This window comes from Ctenocephalides felis, unplaced genomic scaffold (assembly GCF_003426905.1).
Source record: "Ctenocephalides felis isolate EL2017-DRISC unplaced genomic scaffold, ASM342690v1 CF-g0.4_SCAFFOLD_01886, whole genome shotgun sequence".
Taxonomy (NCBI): Eukaryota; Metazoa; Arthropoda; class Insecta; order Siphonaptera; family Pulicidae; genus Ctenocephalides; species Ctenocephalides felis.
In genome coordinates this window covers 118,910,930-118,920,809 of record NW_020538040.1, presented here as the reverse complement: position 1 = coordinate 118,920,809, position 9,880 = coordinate 118,910,930, and the positions used below count along the sequence as shown (strand labels likewise).

At 40.3% G+C, this 9,880-nt stretch overlaps 1 pseudogene; it reads right to left on the bottom strand.

The window, feature by feature from the left end:
• Positions 1-4,609: 4,609 nt before the first annotated feature.
• LOC113378950 overlaps positions 4,610-9,880 on the bottom strand; it is a 7,241-nt pseudogene continuing 1,970 nt past the window's right edge.

Here is a 9,880-nt window from a genome sequence, read left to right as displayed (position 1 = left end):
AATGCGCCAACACGAACTTAATAGTTTGAACAGGAAACAAAATAAAACCATGATCACCGAGCATGTCTCCAAATTAAACATTCTTTTAATTTCACCAATCCAAGAGTTTATTCATCGAGAAAGCTAACACTTTAGCAGAATGTTCGCTGAGAGTCTTTTATAAAATATTACCTTCTATTAAACAAAAACGATTTGATTCGGCTTCTCTTTGCATATTTACCGCGATTCTTCAAATAATTTTTCAATATGCGCAATACATCCTAACATTTTATTTTTTGTTATTTATATATATATAGATATATAAATATATATATATATATATGTGTGTAAATATGTATATATACATATATATATATATATATATATATATTATATATATATATATATATTAGGGAGGGCCGAATCATTATAGAAGTAAAATTAAGCGATATGGGCACCTTTTCATATGAAATATATGTGTTATTTAAATGAATTTTGACTTCAAAACCATATATCGCAAATAACTCTTTAGCCAGCGAAATTTCAATAAAATACTGTTTTTAATAAGTTAATATATTAATTTAGGCATGTGAATAATTCAAATTGTGAGTTATATTTCTATTGATAGTTTGTACGGGGGTTTTTAAATCGGGTTTAGTTTGTTGTTATTTATTTCCATCAGAGTGCGCTAGTAATTTTTTATAATAATTCTCGAACTTTCGAAAAGAATATTAATGTGAAAAATTCGCATAAATCTTCATTCAGTTCTCCAGTTAGACGTGAAGTATCAATGGCGAATTCTTATTTAAATTCAGGCGCAAGTGCCAGTAATTTGAATCATATGCGCTCGCATGATCAAATTACATTTGGGGAAGCAAAAGAATTTACTGGAGTAAATCTTCCGACAAGTATGGAAATTATCAGGTATTATTTTTATTTGGCCGAAAAATCAAAAAAACAAAATAAAATGTTTTCATATAAAACATTTACTCCAAATGTGGTAACGAAATTGATTCAGACGTGGGAAAAAATTGATATTCCAATTATGGAGAAACGAAGTATCGCTAGAAAATTGAACCGATTGATTGATAAATATAAAAGTACAAATAAAAGCAAGTCTACCCAAGCATCATTTCAGGAGTTTGTAGAATCCACGAAAGAATTATTTTATATTGGAAAATGCAAATGCGATTTGCGAAGATTACTGTGTTCCTGTGGACTGATCCCAGAACATTTACAAGCGTTTATGATGGATCAACATAATGAGAGGAAATCTACGATACCAGAATATATTATAAAAATTGAAGATGAAGTATCAGAATCTACAATAACTAGCAATATTACTCCAGGTGAGACATATACTCCAGATGTTGATTTTGATTTTAAAAGCAGTTCGGAAAGTTCACAAAATACTTCTCATATAAAACGTGGTCCATATAGTCGAAGATATAAGGCTCCAAGCTATGCCTTAATGTGCGACAGATTTGCAATTTCTGATAGAGTTGGTTCTGGCGTGGTGACGGCAATCCTGCGTGATCTGGGCATAACGGATGATTGGGGCAATCCTGTCATTATGGATAAAAATAAAAGCGTTCGTGAGAGGCAGAAAAATAGGCAAGCTCTACACAAACGATATGATTCTTCTGAATTAATAGCATTTTCATTCGACGGCCGAAAAAATGATTCTATTACCATGGAAAAAATCGATAAGAAGTTTCACCCACGAATGATTAAAGAAGCGCATTTAGTTATTTTAAAGGAACCGAATGGCCAATTGTTGGGTTACACAAAATTGGAAAATGAAGATTCGGAAAGTAAAGTAATCAAATTGAACGAGTTTTTCGCCGATAAAGGAATAGCTCTCGATTCTTTGATAGGCATATGTTGCGATGGTGAACCAGCAAATACAGGCGTAAAAAATGGTATTTTACGTCGATTTGAAATTCAGTTAAACATGCCACTGCATTGGTTTGTGTGTCTTCTCCACTTTAACAAACTTCCACTTCGCCATTTATTTAACTATTTGGAAAAATCATTGACCACTGGACCACGAACAAAAACTGGAATATTAAGCAAACAAATTGAAACATGCGAAAATATACCGGTGAGTTATAACATCATTACTATTTTTTAATACCCTATGTTCAAATTCAATATAATTTATTTTTTCCTATATACTTCCAGCCGGTAAAAGACTTTGAAACAATCCCACTTGAAAATTTGGCTGTTATAAGTCCTGCTGAATCGACAACTGACTCAAGTTATTTAATAAAAATAGCTAAAGCAGTTGCTTCTGGAGAAGTATCGACAGACTTAGCTAACATGAAACCAGGGCCAATAGCACATTCCCGTTGGCTCACGAAGGCTAGTAGGTTACTTCGGTTATATGTAACTACTAATAAGCCATCCAAAAATTTGAAAATTCTGGCAAACTACGTAATGAAAGTATATATTCCAATGTACTTTAACATCAAATATTACAACTCTGTGGTGTATGGTAGTATATTATTTTATAAATTTATTAGCTGGACGCAATATTTAGACTGGAATTTAAGACAAATTGTGAACAATGTTGCTAAAGAAAACGCATACTATGCTCACTCGGAAAATATTTTATTAGCAATGTTGTTTGATAATAAAAAGGAAATACGAGATTCAGCTATAAGAAAAATCTTATATTACCGTAATAATGTGGAAGACCTGACGCAATTGAGAGATTACAAAACACCCGAAATAAATTTCCAATGCACCGACTATACTAATATGATACTAAATATTCCTCATGAACATCTAGTACAATATCTACAAAGCAATGAGTGTCCATGGAGTGACCCTAAAATTCCGGTCCACATTCAGGGAACTGAGAGACATGTTCAATTACTGGCTAATGTATCAAAACGCGTATTAGAGCAAAATCGCGAAGGTGTTATGACAGCGACACTACTATCTCGTGAAAAGCATCCTCGACTGGAAAGCAAGCAAGATTTCAGATATTAATTTATTTAAATTGTATTAGCTAAATGTAAGAAATTTTATTTTAAATAAAAATGTAACTTAAAGAAATAAAAATGTTGTATTTAAACCATGTCATGTAAATATAAAATAGAATAAATATATGTCATTCCTAAAAACCCAAAAACAATATTTTTCTACAAAAGTAGTTTGACCTGTTTCGATGCAAGATTCTAGGTTAGGCTTACTCGCTAATGTCCCCTAAAAGTTTACTTGATGTAGTCTGATGTACCCGTAAGTTACTGATTTCAAAAAGCCGGAAAATGTTTTTAACCTGTTTCGATGCATGATTCTAGGTTAGGCTTACTCGCTAATGTCTCCTAAAAGTTTACTTGATGTAGTCTGATGTACCAGTAAGTTACTGATTTCAAAAAGCCGAAAAATGTTTTTAACCTGTTTCGATGCATGATTCTAGGTTAGGCTTACTCGCTAATGTCCCCTAAAAGTTTACTTGATGTAGTCTGGTATACCCGTAAGTTACTGATTTCAAAAAGCCGGAAAATGTTTTTAACCTGTTTCGATGCATGATTCTAGGTTAGGCTCACTCGCTAATGTCCCCTAAAAGTTTACTTGATGTAGTCTGATGTACCCGTAAGTTACTGATTTCAAAAAGCCGGAAAATGTTTTTAACCTGTTTCGATGCAAATTCTAGGTTAGGCTTACTCGCTAATGTCCCCTAAAAGTTTACTTGATGTAGTCTGATGTACCCGTAAGTTACTGATTTCAAAAAGCCGGAAAATGTTTTTAACCTGTTTTGATGCATGATTCTAGGTTAGGCTTACTCGCTAATGTCCCCTAAAAGTTTACTTGATGTAGTCTGATATACCCGCAAGTTACTGATTTCAAAAAGCCGGAAAATGTTTTTAACCTGTTTCGATGCATGATTCTAGGTTAGGCTTACTCGCTAATGTCCCTTAAAAGTTTACTAGATGTAGTTTGAAATTATATATAAATACTGAATATTTTGTTAAAAAGGAAATAAATATACTGAATATTTTATTATAAAAGAATCGAAATATTTATAGGTTGGAAGTTACTAATTATTTAGAGTATATTACAAAAATTAAATAAAAATAGCAACTTGCACGTATTTTGCACATTGACAACTTACACGTATTCTGCAAATTGACAACTTGCACGCATTCTGCAAATTGACAACTTGCACGTATTTTACACATTGACAACTTGCACGCATTTTGCATTATAGATAACTTATACGTACTTTGCTTATTAGCAACTTGCACGCATTTCCAAGAAATTTAGCAAAAATCATTCTTCCTATTTAGAATTATATCATATATTTATATTAAAAAATTATGAAAAGTTTCTCTTAAAAACATATATTTCGTAAACTTACAAAATATTTATAACTATTCTCTTGACATTATGGTTATTGAAAGAAATAATGAATATTTCTAGTATTGGAATTTGTCGATAAGTTTTGATTTACGTGCTGACTCACGCACGTTGTACAAAATAGCTAGGTAGATACCGAAGAAGTGTCACATGTACAGCATGTACAAGTTTTCGACTGTCAAGCCTACTGATTGTGGCATGCTGCAATGCGACGGCTTAAGGCTTATGCTCTAATAGCGTGGGGTGACGTCAAGCCAACATGACGAATCCCCAAGCCAAGGGCTGAGTCTCAACGGATCGCAGCGTGGTAACTGCTCTGCCGAGTACAACACCCCGCCAGGTACCTAAGTCGTTTACAAACGATTCCGAGTCTCTACATCGAACTAGTGACCCATGATCGACCGCTATAGGCAAGACAGATATAACGGACGGATATCGCCCCTGTCCAGCGCCCCATTCGGCTAAAAATGGCTCGTGCGATAAACGGCGTGTGCCGAATACCTAATAAATCACATTGTATTGAGCCTTTCGACTCACGAGACTCTTAGAGATATCGTTGCTTACTTTGTCTAGAAAGGATACGGCCTTAGAGGCGTTCAGGCATAATCCCACGGATGGTAGCTTCGCACCACCGGCCGCTCGACCGAGTGCGTGAACCAAATGTTCGAACCTGCGGTTCCTCTCGTACTGAGCAGGATTACTATCGCAACGACGATTCATCAGTAGGGTAAAACTAACCTGTCTCACGACGGTCTAAACCAGCTCACGTTCCCTATTTGTGGGTGAACAATCCAACGCTTGGCGAATTCTGCTTCGCAATGATAGGAAGAGCCGACATCGAAGGATCAAAAAGCAACGTCGCTATGAACGCTTGGCTGCCACAAGCCAGTTATCCCTGTGGTAACTTTTCTGACACCTCTTGCTGAAAACTCTTCAAGCCAAAAGGATCGATAGGCCATGCTTTCGCAGTCCCTGTGCACACTGAGCAACGGGATCAAGCCAGCATTTGCCCTTTTGCTCTACGCGAGGTTTCTGTCCTCGCTGAGCTGGCCTTAGGACACCTGCGTTATTATTTGACAGATGTACCGCCCCAGTCAAACTCTCCGCCTAGCAGTTTCCTCGAATCGGATCACGCTAGAGTATTGTTGGCGATCGGCGCAATGGCTCACACCACTCTTATGCGCTTGGCTCTAGCAAACCGTGACAGTCGGAACGCAAGTTTTCGACGCACGCTTTTCGCCCAATCGAGTAAGCAAAGAAACGATGAAAGTAGTGGTATTTCACCGACGATATTACTATCTCCCACTTATGCTATACCTTTCATGTCTCCTTACAATGCCAGACTAGAGTCAAGCTCAACAGGGTCTTCTTTCCCCGCTAATTTTTCCAAGCCCGTTCCCTTGGCAGTGGTTTCGCTAGAAAGTAGATAGGGACAGTGGGAATCTCGTTAATCCATTCATGCGCGTCACTAGTTAGATGACGAGGCATTTGGCTATTTTTTTTTTTTTTTTTGGCTAGGAGGGGAATACATTTATGTACATTGGTCGCCAGGTTGACCAATAGTGTGGGACTCGGCCCGAAGGCAAAACCCACTAAACCTAACTCCTAGTATTGTGCCTGGGGGATGTTGAGCGCAGGCAGCACGCGTGCAATTCAGGTGGTCATCCGATTCCTTGTGGCTCGTGTCTTGTAGTCGTTGTTTTTGACCATTTCGCAAATCCGTTTAGTCCTCCAATTATCGCTCTAGTAGAGATTACCTTCAATTCATTCTTATTTAATATCTTCTCCGACACTAGAAAATTTGCCGATTCTTCGTGCCAGACTCCCCTGATGTTAAGGGTAATCGTGTTGTAAACCACTTTTGACACATTGTATTTCAGTTTCACTACGTCCTCCAGATTTCTATAATGTTCGATCTTCCGTCTGTGGGCTCCGGCCATATTAATAGAGCTTCCTACAATTTGGGCGTCCAGTACAATTGCTTTTTGACCCTGTGACGCGATCAAATCCGGTTTTAGAGTGCCTTCGGGTGTTTTGAAGGTTGGCTCCCAATCAACACGAGAGTGTGATTTCTCCAACGCTCTTTTGACGTAGTTACAGACTGCATTGTGTCGTTCTATTCGTTGACGATGGCTACGGTGACACGTTTGTAGGACGTGGTCTAACGTCTCTGGAGCATTACAACCGGCCCTACAGTTCCTGTCCTCTGTTCTACCTCTAGTTGTTCGGGATCTCGTAGGCATTGCATTAATTCTGAACTTAATGCAGTTCACGTAATCTTTCCCTGTCAGGAACTTGTTGCCTTCAGTCACCCATCGATGTTGTGATGGTACTTTGGATGATTTTACCAATGGGGATCCGTCCACTGACTTGTGCAGTAGCCGAGCCCATCGTTCATCCAGTTGCTCCTGAGAGGCAAGGACGATGTTATTCTCCATTAGTTTCTTGTCACACTTTTCAATCTCCAGTTGGTGGAAGCTGGATTCACCCCAGTTCAACTTAATTAGTCTATTTTTCCTCCTAAGAGGAACTAACCACCTTAATGATGGGAAAGATAGGCCCCCATCTTTACTATTTGCATAAAAATAAGAATTAGTAATATCATTAGGTAGTCGCAGCCATGAACGAACTGCCTTTCTGACTGCACCATCGAGCGACTTCAGAAACCCTAGCTTGGCATTACCTAATGTTAATTGATGCATTAACTTAGGAATGCCAATGGTTCTTAGCGCAAATAACCGTTGTTGTGGTTTCAATGGTGCTTTGGTTAGTTTTTCAATAGTTGACTGGAGTTTCGCTTTAAGATCACCAATATTGGCACCCTCGGGAGTGAATTCCACTCCCAAGTAAGTCCAGCCTTCGACCCTTGACTTTGCAGGTAGTGTTTGCGTTCCACATTTGAAGATAATATCCTTATCAACAAATGACTTCTTCACGTGCGGCACGTTCTTAATCGCTACCATAAAGGACTTGTTGGTGTTAATCCTTAGGCCACAACTTGCGAGAAAGTTCTCAGCATGACTGAGTAATGTCTGTAATCCCTTTACTGACGCTGCTGCCAATACCAAATCGTCAGCAAAAGCCAGAACATTATATGTCATGCCTTCAATCTTTACCCCGATCTCAGGTGGGATGGTCTCAATCATTCTATTAATAACCAGATTAAACAGTATGGGCGACAAAGAATCTCCTTGCTTGACTCCGCACCTCGGACTAATGGGATCCGAGGTCCAGCGCCCTGACCGAAGTCTTGTCCACCCATGTTTATATAGCTCCTTAACGTAAAGAGTGAAGGGTTGTGGTAAGTTGTAGTATTGTAGTGTGTTGATCAACGCAGCATGTGATATTGAGTCAAAGGCCTTGGCGACATCTATCGAAGCTAAAAACACAGGCTTGTTGTTGTGCCTATGGTGCCGTAAAAGGTGATCTAGCGCTAATGTGTTATGTGCGCATCCGTCAACTGGCTGGAACGCCTTTTGTCGACTATCAATCTGAACCTCACTAAGCAGACGCCTAGCCAGCACTTTAATAAATGTTCTGGTTAAAACCGATGAGACAGTTATGGGTCTGTAATCACCAGGGTGTTCAGCGTTATCTTTTTTTGGAATCAGGGTTGTATATGATTCCATCATTCTATACGGAATCCTTCCCATTAGCATTAACAGATTCAGCAAGTTAACCAGAATGTCGGTTGGCATAGACTTTAACAGTCTGGCTGATATACCATCCGGACCCGGGGCCGTGTTTCTGTCTGGAAGTGCACACCTGACTTCCTCAGTAGACACGGGTTTCCACAGGTGCGAGAGATCTTGGTTTCTCGCTGCTTGAACATCTGGTGTTACATCGACTGAGTCTGTTAATACATTCGACCAAAATTGCACCATTACATCAGGTGGTGGGGGGTCGAGGTAGCTTTGCAGTCTAGTATATAAGAAATACATTTGCTCGGGTTCTTGCTCCAATGCGTTTGAGTCACTTTGTACTCGTGTCTGCGCTGCTGCCTCTTATTCAACCTTGGTGCTTTCCCCTTCTTGTTGTTCTTGGGGTTGGTCACTCTCTCATATGGGAAGGTGGATTCTAGATACTCGCTCACTTGCTTCCTTAATTCCTCTGGTGATAGTTACGCAGCTTTATGGCATATGTTAACCAATAAGGAACTGTTGAACTTGTCATCATCTCTACTCTTTGCTATCGCTAGTGCTCTAGTGAGGTCATCTCTCATGTCTAAATCAGTGGCCACAGGACAAGAGTTGGTGTTACTTGTCTCATCAGGTGTAGATAGAAAGTCTGCGATCAGACCTTTATATTTTAACGTACGTCTTTGGCCTTTGATGGCTTCCAACGTTCGACCCGGTGTTATAGCTAGGAGGGCTTTATTAATTTGGGTAATGCCCCTTTTGATTAGCGCAACCTCCTCTTTGGCCATAATGATCAACTCCTCTTCTGTCCACGTTGCTTTCTTGGGCGCGATTTTGGCTAATTCTTGGTCGTACCATTCCTGGTGTGTTCTCTGTTTGTGCACACCCCGACCAATCGAAGTTGCAAAATATTTGCCGCATAGTGGAAAACGGCATAAATGACCATTTCTGCTCGCCGGTTGGGAAGAACCAGTGGGTCCTTCCAATTCTAAATCTAAATTTTTGTATCCGAGGCTTATGTTTGAATTTGTACCAACTTTGTTATACAGACGAGGGGGTTGGTAGCCCCCAGGTCCATTTTGCACAGAGGTGGCTCTTGGTTTCCTCCCGAAGGGGTACTCACGATGGGACTCACGAGGAGGAAATGCCACTTGCTAGCTGTGGTCCCGAAGAACCACAACCACTCCCACCAAAGAGTCATAGAGAGAGAGTCATTAAGAGAGTCATAGTTACTCCCGCCGTTTGCCCGCGCTTGCTTGAATTTCTTCACGTTGACATTCAGAGCACTGGGCAGAAATCACATTGCGTCAACACCCGCTAGGGCCATCGCAATGCTTTGTTTTAATTAGACAGTCGGATTCTCCTAGTCCGTGCCAGTTCTGAGCTGACCGTTGAATGGCGGCCGAAGAGTACGACTGACCGACCGAAGCCGGCACAGAAACCTCGCAGCAAGAAAAATCCGCGGGGGGCCTAGACACGGGACCGAGCTCGGATCTAAGTCGCAAGGACAATTTCACCTTGCCCAGGCCCGGCACATCGGCCTACGCCCGCTTCCCAACCAAGCCCGGCACGCCCCGATCCTCAGAGCCAATCCTTATCCCGAAGTTACGGATCCAATTTGCCGACTTCCCTTACCTACATTTATCTATCGACTAGAGGCTCTTCACCTTGGAGACCTGCTGCGGATATGGATACGAACCGGCGCGACACCTACCGTGGCCCTTTCCTGGATTTTCAAAGTCCGAGGGGAAGATACGGACACCGCCGTAACTGCGGTGCTCTTCGCGTTCCAAACCCTATCTCCCTTCTAGAGGATTCCAGGGAACTCGAACGCTCATACAGAAAAGAAAACTCTTCCCGTATTTCCCGACGGCGTCTCCAGGTCATTTTGGGTT